The sequence below is a fragment of the Rattus norvegicus genome, chromosome 14 (genome assembly GCF_021556685.1).
Source record: "Rattus norvegicus strain SHRSP/BbbUtx chromosome 14, alternate assembly SHRSP_T2T, whole genome shotgun sequence".
NCBI lineage: Eukaryota > Metazoa > Chordata > Mammalia > Rodentia > Muridae > Rattus > Rattus norvegicus.
This window is the reverse complement of record NC_141547.1, coordinates 83,107,706-83,122,514: the sequence shown is the minus strand read 5'-3', so window position 1 is coordinate 83,122,514 and position 14,809 is coordinate 83,107,706. Positions and strand designations below refer to the sequence as shown.

Below are 14,809 nucleotides of genomic sequence, written 5' to 3'. Positions count from 1 at the left end.
CCTGCCTTAGTGGCAGGGGACCATAGAAAGAAGGAGGCCATCTCTCCCTCACCCACATCACCACACAGCAGACAAATGGCAGGGAAAACACTCTAATATCCACACCCTCAGGCCAGCTTAATCCTGCCCCCGCCACAAGGGTCTACTGTGTTGCCCAGGTGAGGTACAGGGCCTGTCCCCCAAGTGCTGCAGCAGGTGAGGGGCAGGGATAGCCCTTCTGCTCTAATGACCTCAGGCCAGCATTTCTGTCTGCCATAGGTGGCAAGGGATGAGGGGAGGAAGTCTTTCCTCACTGGACAGTTGACAAGTGGGGCCAGCTCTCCCACACTGGCTACCTTGGGACTGGCTCACCTGTGCCCCTGTCTGCAACAGTTTAGCTCCAGTGGGGTTCTGGGCCATAGGACAGATGTGTGGAGCTGGCAAAAATGTCTGACCACTGGTTGTCTTTCAAATAGATGGTCCTGAAGAACTCTATGTTTATACAAATTCCAGAGCATTCAAGAATGAGCATTTCAATTAATTTCTCTTTAATCATTTTCCAAGAACCATTAACATTTACTAATTTTGGTTTGTTTTTCCTCTTCCCTAATCCCACGTCATCATTAATTGACCTTTGCCCCATATCCAAGCATCAATTAACCTTTATTTCATATCTAGGCATGAATTTTATACTGCAAGTCAAGCAATTCTATTTACCCAGGCACATCTATTCATACCGTGCCCTGGCCAGCATCAGACATGTGGTTATGGAGACGAAATCAAGCTCTGTGGTTAGTCTTTAACAGTATGATGTTTTTTATATTTTTATAGTCAGTGGAGAGTATATCTTACATAGAATAATATTTTTCAGATGTAGGTCTAACTTCGTAGCCTATGTTTGACTTTTATGCGACCGGCAGTCGTGGTTCCATTCTTTATGCATTCTCAGAATGGTAATGATTAACGCTGCAACGGTTTGAATATGCTTGGCCCAGGGAGTAGCACCATTAGGAGGTGTGGCTTGTTGGAGTAGGTGTGTCACCATGGGTGTGGGCTTTATTACCCTCACCCTAGCTGCCTTAGAAGCCAGTCTTCTGTTAGCAGCCTTCATAACAAGAGGTGGAACTCTCAGCTCCTCCAGCCCCACACCTGCCTGAACACTGCCATGGTCCCGCCCTGATGATAATGGACCTCTGAACCTATAAGCCAGCCCCAATGAAATGCTGTCCTTGACTTAGCTTGGTCATGGTGTCTGTTCACAGCAGTCAAACCCTAACTAAGACAAACTCCTAACTTAACTGTGGGGACCGAGTTCCTATTCTTCCTGGCAGTTTCTATTTGTACTTTTACCTCCAAGGAGAATGAGAGACTCGGATTCCTATGTTGAATTACTGGCCCTGGGGGAAAGTCTGACCCTATATGCCCTTTATTTCTTCCTTTTATGTTCTATAAGTTCTTTTTTTTTTTAAGAATTATTTATTTACTTATTTTATGTATGTGAGTACACTGTAGCTGACTTCAGACACACCAGAAGAGGGCATCAGATCCCATTACAGATGGTTGTGAGCCACCATGTGGTTGCTGGGAATGGAACTCTGGGAGAAGCCAGTGTTACCCACTGAGCCATCTCTCCAGCCCAGTTGTATAAGTTCTTAATGTCATCTTTTAAGAAACCATCTCTGAGTTCTTGGAATATAGTTATCTCTCTTTTAGAACAGTTAAGTAAACAAGAATCATTAACCTTAGTGAGTTCCTCCTGCTTATTCAAAATGACTGCAAAGACAGCCAGGACCAACCAGAGGAACCGGTTTTTGTGGTAGATTGCAAAGAGGCTTTATTTCTTTGTAGAAACTCTAGAAAATTTAACAAAGACTCCTCCATCCAAGAGTTTTTTGTTCCCAGTAAACTGAGCCTCCATCACAACTGACAGAGCAAAATTAAGATTTACCATAAGAATGAGTATAGCGAAGCTAGAAGGGTTTGAGGTCGGCCCAGGGGTCTGCCCTCACACCTCCACAGGCCCTTGCTAGTTGGGTGAGACTCCCCAAAGGGCTGTATCACAGGGAGCTCCATTTGCAAAACACTCATTCCCAGAGGTTATAGGATGGCTTCCACCACCCACCACTAGTATCTGCTCTACTGTGCTGCCCAGGTGAGGTGCAGGGTCCCTCTCAGGAGCACTGCATCTGGCTAGGGGCAGGGACACTTCTGTTCTTATACCCCCAGGGCCAGCTCTCCCACAATATCCATGTTAGGGATGGGGCTGGTTCTGCTCAGTCCCCAGACACTAACGTGTCTCCAGGGATCAGCCCAGACCAGGGACATCTGCCTAGCCTTTGGTGGCAACAGACCTCTGCTGCTGCAGGGCCAGGGACTCAGACAGGGCCCCCAGTGGCAGCACAGGCCAGGACCCCACCGTGGTCCCAGGTGGCGTCACTGGTTACTCATATCAGGCTGTTCCTCACTACTCTGGAATCTCCAGTTCTGCCTCTCTTCTCTGTGCCCACATCCCTCTGTTTCTCTTCCTTTTTCATTTCTCTGCCACTTACTTGCTCCTCTTAGTGGCACCGAGTGTCCAGGGTTGTCTCAGGAGCAGTCTCAGAAGTGCTGTGCCCCACTTGTGTATTACGGCACGGGGCAGGGGTCATCTCAGGCATGATCTGACCCCCACCAGGCCTGCGGGGTGCAGACTGCTGGTCATCTCAGGCTAGCTCCCTGTCCAGGCCCCATGGTGTCAGTCTGGTGGTTCTCAGGTTTGCCCCTCACCCTGGATGGCCTGAGTGGCCCCATGCCAGCGTCATCTGTCTCAGACCCTCTCCCACTCTGGTTCATTGTCCCAGGCAGAGGTTCCACTTGTCATCCTGGTCATCATGGTGTCCGTATGTTCTCTCCACCCACTCTCATTATCCCACTCTTTCTTGTATGGCCCTAGGCATGGTCCCTGTGGTATCCTACTTGCTCCCAGCCTGTCCAGGACTGCACAGAACTAGACTAACTCAGGCGAGCTCTCTATCCAGTGCCCTGTGGTGTGGGACTGGTGGTAGTCTCGGGCTCGCTTTTTTAAAAAAAATTTTTTTTCTTTTATTGGATTTTTTAAACTTATATTTCACATGTTATCCCCTTTCCCGGTTTCCCCTCCCGAAACCCCCTCTCCCATCCCCCTTCCCCCTGCTTCTATGAGGGTGCTCCTAAGCTTGCCATTTTAAAGGGAGCGCTAGGCCACTTAATCACTCAGATGCCACAGGTCAGAACATTGGGCGTAGACATAGCCTCTCTCCTCTCTGCCACCCACTGGAGCATGCGTGACCCAGCAGCCACACCTGCAAGACGCTAGGGGCAGGAGTGTGTGGTGCATGCTGGTAGGACGACTCCCCTCACACTGTTCTTCAGTCTCCCACACACTGGCATCTGCTCTTTCCTGTGTATCTAGAATCCACCCGTTTGGCTGAGAGCAGCGCTCCAAGGTCCTGTTTGGCTTTGCACACAGTAATACTCCGCCTGGAGCCCTGTGAGGTGAGCAGTGCTCACTCACATCACCGCTGCGTGCTCGTTCCCAAGCGGGAAAACTTGGCTTTCCTGCTAACTATTATAGAATTTCATAGACCTGAAGTCAGTCCGTGTTTATATAATACAATGGCTAAAACACCATGACCAAGCTAGACAGTGACGGCACATGCCTTTAATCATCACTTGGGAGGCAGAGGCAGGCAGATCTCTGAGTTTGAGACTAGCCTGGTTTACAGAGTGAGTACCAGGGCTACACAGAGAAATACTGTCTTGAAAAAACAAAACAACAACAACCAAAAAAAAAAAAAAAAAACCCAAAACTAATAATAAACCGAAAAACTCAAAACCAAGCAAACAGACAAGTAAAAAACCGTCATGACCAATAGCAAGTTGTGGAAGAGAAAGTTAATCTTGGCTTAGGTTCCAGGGGGATGAGAGTCCATCCTAGCAAGGAGGCATGGCAGCCAGAGACAGGAGTGGGGAGCTGTGAGTCCTCGACTGCAGGCACGATGCAGACAGCACATTAGAAGTCGGGGGGGGGGGGGGCAATGAACGCTCAAAGCCCATCCCCAGTGACGTAAGGCAAGGCAGCACCTCCATCCCCAAATCAACTGAGGGTCGAAACTTCAACTACCTTAGACTGTGGGGGACATTCTCATTCAGATCACCTTATCCACGGGCGAGCATTCCACCACCAACTTACATGCCAGGGATCGGTCAGTTTATATAATCAATTTTTACTGCACATTATTGTGTGCTAAGATAATGAGGGGAGTTGAGAGTCAACAGAAAACAGATCTTACTGGCGGCTTCCTCCCTCCACCTATGAGGTGGCACACAAGACACCGAGCCTCAGATCATGTTACCGAAGGGTGCACCGGGATCGGTACCTCAGCAACACTGCAGTCAGGCAAGCCTGCGTGGAGGAAGTGGTGTGTGACCCTATCCCGGAAGAGGTGGGTAGGGGCCAGTGTGACAACCAGGCCTGGAGAGGAGCCAGCATGGCCACCTGCAGTTAGAGACCAACCAGGGAGGCAGGAGCACTGAAGGGCAGGATGCAGTGGTGATGTCTCAAGATGGCGCTAGAGAAAGCCAGCAGCAAACCATGCACCACAACAGCCCTCCCAGAGGAGCCCAGCTGCAGTCTTGGCTTTGTTACCTCTGACTGCAGGTGGAGCGAGATAAGAGCTAAGCAGGACAGTGGTGCCTGAGGGTCCTGATGATGGGCGGGGTCAGTGGATCATGACACTGGAGAGGGACAGCCTATTGTTCCTCATGGTTCTGTGGTCTCAGAGCCCAAGTGCGTTTGTTGCCCTGTGAACATTCTTCATGCTAACCAGTTCCTTTATTTGAGAGAACTGGATCGTTGCAAAAATGTGTAAAGTGTCAGCACCACACCTGGCCTACCGTGTCCATAAAAAACTACAGTGAGGATGGTATTGGTGGGAAAGTTTGGTTACCAGTGAAGTGTCTCCTCATGCTGTGTAGGAAAGAGACGGACGGGTAGGGAGTGGCAGCATCTCTTTACATTTTTTATTATTCAGGGAGAGGTCTCCATGGTTTAGAGCACTTGCTGCTTTTCCAGAGCACCCCAGTTCGATTCCTAGCACCTGCATGGCAGCTCACTACCATCTACAACTGTCCTAGGGGATCCAGTACCCTATTCTAGCCTCTGTGGGCATTGCATTCACATGGTACACAGAAACACAGGCAGATAAACACCATGCACATAAAAGAAAAAATGTTGTTATTTATGTAGTACAGGCTGGCCTCAGACTCCTGAACGGGAGCTGTTCCTCCTGCTTCAACCTCCCCGCCACCGCACTGAATCTGGCGCCTGCCACCTACCTACTGTTTCCTCAGTACCATGTTATTTCCCTGGCATTGCTGCTCAAGTGTTAAATGCAGGCTCCCTTTCTTCCCATGGAAACCAACATTCTGCAAATGCAGCCCAACCACCAGGGGGCGCTAGTGGCAAGTGGATGGCACGGCTCTCCTTTCACTGGGGCAAACCAGCCAAGGCCTTTTTGTGTGATTCATTTCAGTCTGATGCTTTTGCTGCGGCTCAGACTTGCAGAGCTGTGGCAATTATATGGGAAATCAGATTATCACAGCAGCTCCAGCATGATGAGTCTCGAGAGTCAGCAACTGTGTTAATTAATAAGTTGTGTTGGCCTCAGAGCTTCGCCAAGGGGAGATCATTTATTTTTTAATAGCTTTGGAACTAATCTACATGAGTCACAACAAGTGGGCAAAAAATTGCTGGGCATTAGCCTGTGTGCAATGTGTTCCAACTAACATGTTGGCCGAGTCTCTGTGGAAGAATGAGTGGCGACTGCTTGCTTCCGGTGCTGAACTGTGAGAGCTGCTGATCTTGGCATCCTCTTGGGAATAACTGCTGGGCTCAAGAAGCAAAGGGAGATCCCAGAGGGATCACTGGGTCATCTTGGAAGTGGACCCAGTGCAGAGAAAGGCGTTGGGAAAAATCTACACCCTGAGAGGAGGAAGAGTTCAAGTAGGGCCACATCCTGTCCAGGCAGCTTCCTCCTCACCAGATCCATCTGTTCCAGGTTCCAGTTGCTAATACAAGTGAATTTGAGCTCTCCTCAGCATCAACCCTGCCCATTCAGCTCAGAAAGAAAAGACAGCTTGCAGAGCTCGTGGAAACCAAAGACCCAAAGAGCCCTGGACCAGCCCAGTACAGCTGGATGGGTCAGCATCAAGCAAGCATTCTTGCCAATCCTGCTGACTCCACCATAAGGCCCTAGGGAGGGAGGTGGCTTAGCTGAGAGGATCTTGGGTATGGTCTCTGCAGATGTCAGAGCCAGTGGCTTGCATTCTGTCCTGAGCCTTGGGCAGAATGAATGCTTTCTACAAAATAGGCTCACAGTCTTGGCTCCTGTCCCAGAATGAATGGTCCTCATTTAGATAGCAGCTCTGTTTGTGCTGTGCTTTTGAGGATGGGGGTTGGGGGGTATGAATCTCACTGGAAACATGTCCTGCTGTGTCCCACTTTCTCTCGCACTAATGGCCAGTATATGAGGGAAGCAAGGGACGTGTCCATGCAACAAAGTGCTAGACTGCAGAAAAAAGATGGGCGGCCAGTGACAGTTGGGTGTGCATACCTAGGGCTGTAGGGGATTGAATGCACAAATGCTTACTCGTGTGTGTTCTCGAGTTCCATCACTGACAGGACTGTCCAGGTGCAAGAAAGGCTTCACCCAGGCAGCTTACACAATCTATGATATTACTGCCGACCTTCATTTGAGAGCCAGAGAAGAGCTAGGGGAAGTTGGACAAGTTGAAGCTATAGTACGTGTGTTGTACAAAGATCTGAATATTTGTCAATTCACGCGAACATTCCTTAAGGTAGTTTTGAGGGACACAGGCAAGAAGACAGAGCCAGTTGTTCCGAATTGGTCTCAAGAATTCCAGCAGACCTTATTGTGGGGGTGAAATTGGGATACGTGTGCATTTGCATGTGTGTACATACACACAAATCTCTGCTATAGTATATATGCATGCATGTGTGTATATATGTGACAGCGTGTATGTGCACATGTGTGTACGAGAGTGTGTGGGTGTGCGTGGGAGTGTGTATGAGAGTATGTGAGTGTGTGCGTGTGTGCATGTGTGTGCATGTGCGCATGCACGTGTGTGTTTGCTCGCTGGCTTAAAGTAGGCCTGAAGCTTTCAGTAGCACTGTAAGCTAGCTTCAAAGGTCAGCCTTAGAGAGGTGCAGCCAATTCCATCTTTAAAAAAAAAAAAAAAAAAAAAAAAGAGAGAGAGGCACGCATGGCATACTTCCTAAATTGAAAGAAACCTTCTTGAGGTGTGGAAATTTGCTGAGTGTGATAAATATGGTGAAGGGCCACCTGAAGGCAGATAAGCCTTCATTTTTTAATTGCTCACTTTTATGTGTATGGGTGTGCCTGGTGGCCACAGAGGCCAGATGGCATTGGAGCCTCTGGTATTGGAATTTCAAATGATTGTGAGCCACCACATAGGTGCTGGAAAGACAAACTTAACTGCTGGGCCATCTCTCCAGCCCCTTGAGCTTTTATTGTTTGTTTTAACTCTAGGGCTTCAGGAGGGAGAGCCACACTTTGGCCTGCTCACTCCCAAACTTTAAATTATTATTTCTCTGAGATTCCTGGCAACTCTCTTCATGATAAGCTTTTATGACAAGTGTCTTTCTCAGAAGGAATTTCGCATGCTGCTTGTCTGCAGGGCCAGGAGCTCAGTGACTGGGGCCAGGTCATGCTCCAGCTGGTGTTTGTGGCATCAGGGTCGCAGTCTTGAGAAACACAGTAGACCTTAATTATGTGTAGATAAGGAGCGACAGGCTGTAGAGTGGCTGGAAGCCTTGACTAGGCCAAGTGGCAGGACAGGGGACTCACCCAGTGGTGGTGTGAGGACCCTTTAGTAAATGCTTTAAGAGTGCACTTGCCTTCCTCACTGACCACAAATCAATCAGTAAATCCATGAATATCATCAACATAAGAATCAAATTCCAGGGGTTGGGGATTTAGCTCAGTGGTAGAGTGCTTGCCTAGCAAGTGCAAGGCCCTAGGTTCGGTCCTCAGCTCCGGAAAAAAAAAAAATCAAATTCCAAATGGTATTGCTTAAAAATTGGTAAGCATTTGTGAGAACAGAAAAAGCTGAATATTCAGGAGCCACATGCAAGTTTCAGCCAGTTTTTCATAAGAAGTAGCTGATAGAGATGCAGCTGGTGAGGAAGCAGCTGGTGGGGAAGCAGCTGGTGGGGAAGCATCTGGTAGAGAAACAGCTGGTGAGGAAGCAGCTGATAGAGAAGCAGCTGATGGGCCAGCAGTCAGTAGAGAAGCAACTAGTGGGGAAGCAGCTGGTAGAGAAACAACTGGTGAGGAAGCAGCTGGTAGGGAAGCAGCTGGTAGAGAAACAGCTGGTGGGGAAGCAGCTGGTAGAGAAACAGCTGGTGAGGAAGCAGCTGATAGAGAAGCAGCTGATGGGCCAGCAGTCAGTAGAGAAGCAACTGGTGGGGAAGCAGCTGGTAGAGAAACAACTGATGAGGAAGCAGCTGGTAGGGAAGCAGCTGGTGGGGAAGCAGCTGGTAGAGAAACAGCTGGTGAGGAAGCAGCTGATAGAGAAGCAGCTGGTGGGCCAGCAGTCAGTAGAGAAGCAGTTGGTGGGGAAGTAGCTGGTAGAGAAACAGCTGGTAGAGAAGCAGCTGGAAGGGAAGCAGCTGGAAGGGAAGTAGCTGGTAGAGAAACAGCTGGTGGGGAAGCAGCTGGTGAGGAAGCAGCTGGTGGGGAAACAGCTGGTGAGGAAGCAGCTGATAGAGAAGCAGCTGATGGGCCAGCAGTCAGTAGAGAAGCAACTGGTGGGGAAGCAGCTGGTAGAGAAACAACTGATGAGGAAGCAGCTGGTAGGGAAGCACCTGGTGAGGAAGCAGCTGGTAAAGAAGCAGCTGATAGAGAAGCAGCTGGTGGGCCAGCAGTCAGTAGAGAAGCAGCTGGTGGGGAAGCAGCAGGTAAGGAGAGTAAGCAATGCTGGACTTGCCAGCTGTAGTACTGTCTGTGGAAGGAACTGAGCTTGTAGCCTTGCTGTCAAAGCTGCCTGCAGACCACTCAGATGTCCATACACAAGTCTGCATTCATGCTTTGTGCTGAATCTTCTCTGGGCCTTCATTAGCCATTGCTTCTAGGCATGAATCCTTCCCACCCCACTTGCCCCACTGCAGAGTCTGACAAATAGAGACTTGTTGAGTGAAATGTGAAATGTTCTCCAGCCAGTTATCGTTGGCTGGCAACCTGTTTTATGAAGCTACAAGTTGATTGGTGCTGCGTGGTTGTATTCTTGTGTGCTGGGTAGAAGTTAACAGTCTGAGGACAGAAGCCTGGGGTGGCTTCTGCACTAGAACTCTGAAGGCCAGGTAGAGTGTACGTGAGGTTTGCACTGAGGAGGCCACCCTGCAAGCCTACTTTGCCCTTCATGTTGCTGTGTTTTATGACTTGTCCAGGCACTGAGCTTCTGACAGACAGAGCCAGTATGCTGTAAATCAGATCTCCCTGACTCCATGTTCTCTGCTCTATCCAGTTCCCCATGTGACCTGAAAACCAAAGGCTGGAAAGACTCACAGCCACTGTCAGGTGACAGAAACCCTTGGCCATGCGGCTACACAGAGTAGTGGTTCCCAGCCTGTGCCTCGCAACTTCTTTGGCAAACTCCTATCTCCAAAAATACTTACATCACAATTCATAACAGTAGCAAAATTACAGTTATGGGGTAACAACAAAAATAAATTTATGGGTAAGGGTCACCACAAAATGAGGGAACTGCATTAAAAGGTCACAGCCTTAGGAAGGTTGAGAACCACTGCCCTAGAAGAATAGATTCAGCCTTAAAAGGGGAGGGAATTCCATTTGGTGTAGATTTCTAATATTTAAAATTATTTCATTTTCTCCTCTATTTTAATTTTAATTAATATAATAATTTTGTTATTTTTCTTTTTTCCTTAAGATTTATTTATTTTATGTATGTGAGTACACTCCCGCTATCTTCAGACACACCAGAAGAGGGCATCGGATCCCATCGCAGATGGTTGTGAGAACTCAGGCTCAGGAAGAGCAGTCAGTGTTCTAAGGCACTGAGCCATCTCTCCAGGTCCTTCTCTCTCTCTCTTTTTTTAAATATTATTTTTGAGTAGATTACAATCTGAATCTTTGATACATTTTAGTCTACCTTAATTATTATTTTTCCCCTTCAAGCAACTTAAGGCTCCCTCAGCAGGCTCGGTTCCTGGTGTCCTCCTGCTCCTCCTGTTGTTACATGGGTGACTCCCTCAAAGCTCAGGGCACTGTCCTCGGTTAGTTTAGTTTGTTTGTTTTGGGTGGTGTTGGCGATGGGACCTGGGACCTTGCAAGCTCTCTGTCACTGGGTTACATCCCAACTCATAAATAGTGCCTTATTGGCTCAATACTTTCTAATATTTAGCTGCATTTAAACAGTTTAGGTCATCTTTAGCTTTTTCCACATTGCTGTGCATGTTACCTGAGATAAACTTCTTTGTTCTAGGAGCCCTTAGCGTTTCTTGTGATCATGTCTACAGCAGCAGTGAAGTCTGCTTTTCATCTTGTTCTGAAAACATCTATATGTCGGGGTGTGTGTGTGTGTGTATGCGTGCGTGCGTGCATGCATATAGATCTGATGCATTCTGGAATCGAAGTTATAGACAGGTATAAGCTGATGTGTAGGTACCAGGAATCAAACCCAGGTCCTCTGGAAGAACAGCCAGTGTTCCTAACCACTAAGCCATCTCTCCAGCCTCTTTTTTTTTTCTTTTGAAGAAACAAAAGAAACAATGTGAGCCCAAGCTGGCCCTGCATTTAAGAACTCCCCCTGTCTCAGACTTCTCAGTGCTGGGATGACAAGCATGTGCTACCAGGCCTGCCTCTTTTCATTTTATTTTGTTTGTTTTAGAATTATTTATTTCTTTCATGTGTATGAGTATACTGTAGCTGTCTTCAGACACACCAGAAGAGGGCATCAGATCCCATTACAGATGGTTGTGAGCCACCATGTGGTTGCTGGGAATTGAACTCAGGACCTCTGGAAGAGCAGACAGTGCTCTTAACCTCTGAGCCATCTCTCCAGCCCTGGCTCTTTTTAAAGTTTTGAACATGAACTTGTTTACCTTCTAAAATCCAACCATCAGCCCAGTAAATAAATAGGGTCATGAAGCCAACAGTTCTCCAAGATGAAATAGAAATAGGCAATAAGCATGTGAAACAATGCTCAACCTCGCCAGCCACCAGAGAGGTGCAAAAGGCTACAGTCAGAGTCCATCTCAACCCATCAGAAGGGCTATCAACAAGGAGAACAAAAGACAACACTTGCTGCTGAGGATGGAGTGGGGGTTAAGGGCCTGCTGAGTGTGATCTGGTCCAAACACTATGGAGGCCAGTGTGGAGATGAGACCAGCCATGTGATCCGGCTACCACCCAAGTGTTTACCCAGAGCCTCCAAGCCCGCATGGCACAGTGGTTCTTACCCATCACCAGCACTGTTTACAATGGCGCTAAGAATCCAGCTCAGGAGGAGTGTGCATGGAAAACGTGGTATATATAATACACAGTCAAGGTGCTTTTTAGAGAACTCATGTTAAGTTGTTTGCAGGAGAGCGGATACAACTGAAGATGATCATACTGAACAAATCAAGCCAACCTCGAAAAGACAAAACATCCCTTTCTCTTTTTTGTGGCTCCTAGGGTTCACATAGGCAAGAGAAATCACAGAGGACCCAGATAGAAGAGGGATAGGGCAGGGAAGGGCTGGGGGTGCTGTGTTTTGAATGAGAAATGGCCCCCAGTTGGTGGCATGGTTTGGGGGTGTTGTAGAACCTTTAGGAAGTGGAGGCTTGCAGGAGGAAGATCACTGGGACGGGACTTAAGAGGCTGTAACCAGCTCCCACTTCCTATCTGCATTGGAATGTGAATGAAATGTGAACTCTTAGGGTTCCTTCTTAGGGTGCTCTCAGCAAGGCCCTGGGCTCAGTCCTCAGCTTGGGGGGTGGGAGGGAGGTTCCTGCTTAGAATCCATGATGGATGTCATCCCTCTGGAACCTAATAACACCTTTTTCCTTTAGAGAAGACAGTGTCCTCTAAAATAACGTTGATCAGGGTATTTTATCACAGCAACAGTAAAGCAGTTAATGCAGGGACAGGGTATACTCAAAATACAGTAAAGTCAGGGAGGCCTCAAAGTTGCCCAGACAACAAAGGCCATGGCCTCTGGGCATGACTGCCCACCAGAACTTGATGGCAAGAAGCTATTACTGACAACATCAAACACACACTTTGACTACAGAAATGAGGCTGGAAGTGCCACCTTCCTGCTGTCCAGCTTCCACGGTGTTGGGAGCTGCTATGCATGTAAGATGCCTTACCCTGCTGTGGACCCGGCAGGCTACAAGATGTGCCCATAGGAGCAGTAGTGGCATGATTACCATGGGGTCAGGACCTGTTTGCGGCCACCGTTTCTGATTGGAGTTGAGGTCTGTTTCAAAGGAGCAGTAAGCCTGGGAAGAGCCTATGGCTGGGACGACTTAGACCACAGAGGGTTCCTACCATGATTGTTTCATGTCGCTGCAGGTTCAACATGACACCACTGAGGGCATCTTGCTTTCAAATAAAACATATCAAGATTAATTCTAGTATAGAAATGCAATTTATATAATAATCCTTCGGCAACAATACCCTGTATGATGAATGTACACAATGACTCTCTTTGACTGTGATGAGTTGAATGTATACAGGTGAGGGCTTTGGTTTGGGGAGGGGGGTTGTTTTGTTTTTTGGGTTGATTTATTTTGGGGTTTTTTGTTGTTGTTGTTTAGTTGGTTTGGGTTTTTTTTGTTTTTTTGTTTTGACCTAGAGCTCTCTCAGCATCTTGAATCTGTAAGTTAACGTCTTTCACAAGATTTGAGAAGACTGGTGGTCATTGTTTCCTCTGCACCTGCTACTACACTCTTCCTCTTGTGGGACTCAAGTTATACGTATGTTAGCCCGTCCGCGTCTCCCACATCCTCACACTGTTGTGAGTTTCCCCCATTAAATAGTCTTTGTTGTCCAGTCTCTGAGCTTGCTAAACTTGGTTTCAGCTCCGTTGGTTCTGCTGGTTTTTGTCTGGTGAGTTCTTAGATCCAAACCTCTTCTGTCCTAGGCTGTCTGGTCATGTGTATGTTTCCAGTTATATGGGACGTCCCGTCTGTTTACGCATTCTGCTCCTCACATCCTTTCCTCTAGCCCTGTGATCAGAGTCAGTTTGAAGTCAGCTTTTGGCCCATCTCTTCTCAGGTTCTTGGCATCTCAGCCATCAATGGTCTTGAGAGTTAGTTTTGCTTCTGTGGAATGTTCTCTGTTGTAATAATTGTCCACTGGCTTCCTGCAGACTGGGGAGGTGAATTTTAAACACCTCTGAGAGGCTGTGAGGACAGTCACACAAGTCTCAGTTCCTGGGAATCTAGTTGTCTGGTTTCCTATGGCAGTTCCAGATCACTCAGGTCTCTGGTCAGCCCACACTGCAGGATCTTGTTGAATGTGGAATTTGTTTCCCTGTTCTTAGTTATGTGTCACATTGTTTCGATTATGTATAACATTGTTTCAAAGTAAATTTAAACTCATTTACACAGAAAATCCCTTTGATATTTAACTCAACTACCCACTGTTATTTGACACTCTCTTCATTTTTTTTTTTTTGAGGCAGGGTCTCACTGTCTAGCCTAGTGGTCAAATATGTAAATAAGGGTCTGAGGAAATGGCTCGGTAGATAAAGTGTTTGTCTCCAGAATGTAAAAGTAACTTTTATTTGGCTGATATATTTGTCCTCTCAGAGGCTTATTGCTAAATAAGCTCACCCTTCCTAGCTCTTTCTGAACTCTGGCTGGCTGGTTCAACTCAGCTGTTCTGGCTGAAAGTCATTTCCACACTGACTGATTTAATCTGACTTCTCTCAGCTTCTCACTAAATTGCTCTGCTTGGCCTCAAACTAACTCTATCTGTTCTAATCTTCTGGTTTCTTCTCATTCCCTGGCTCATTCTTTCTTCACCTGTGCCTAACTTCTTCTCTCTGCAACCTGTCTATGTAAAACTGTCCTTGTAAAAACTGCTCCCGAACTCCATGAACTGAACTGCCATTGATCTGCCTGCCTCTGTCTCCTGAGTGCTGGACCTAAAGGTATGTACCACCATGCCTGGACCTAACACCTAACAGGCTGGCCTTGAACTCAGAGACTTGCTTGCTGTCTCCTGAGATTGAGGTGTGTCTGTATTCCAGTGTACTATCCCTTGCCAGAGCAGCTGTGTTGCTGGATTTAAATTCCTCTACATTAGAACCCTCATAAAATATGGGTGGGTGTGACGGCTCCCCTGAAATCACAGCGCTCTTGGAAGAATCCTCAGAGTAAACTGGCTAACTAGGCTAGCCGAGCCAGAGAGTTGGGAGTTCAGTGACAGAGTCTCACTAATACAGAAGGTAGAGCCTGAGGAATACACCTGACATCTGGCCCCAACATGCTTGTGCCCGCACACAAATGCATATGCACAGGCATGAACACCATAAATACATATACACATGAAGAAATTACTAAACCTTTTAAAGTAAAATACACAAATATAAAACTTACCATCTTAGCCATCTTTAATATTTTTATGTATTCCTTGACAAGTTTATGCACGTATACAGTGTATCTTGGTTGTATCCACCCTCCCTCTAGACCTTTTTCTTTCTTTTTTTTTATAGTCCACTGAGTCCAATTACCGCTGCCTGAATGAAGATCAGCAAC

General features: G+C 47.3%; 1 protein-coding gene and 1 non-coding gene across 44 annotated transcripts in view; one reads left to right on the top strand and one right to left on the bottom strand.

The window, feature by feature from the left end:
* Window positions 1-14,809, top strand: part of Osbp2 (oxysterol binding protein 2) — a 161,555-nt gene that overhangs the window by 68,388 nt on the left and 78,358 nt on the right.
* LOC120096813 (small nucleolar RNA SNORA17) lies at window positions 3,190-3,320 on the bottom strand. The gene has a single exon (XR_015637789.1). It is a non-coding gene; the product is annotated as a small nucleolar RNA SNORA17 (small nucleolar RNA).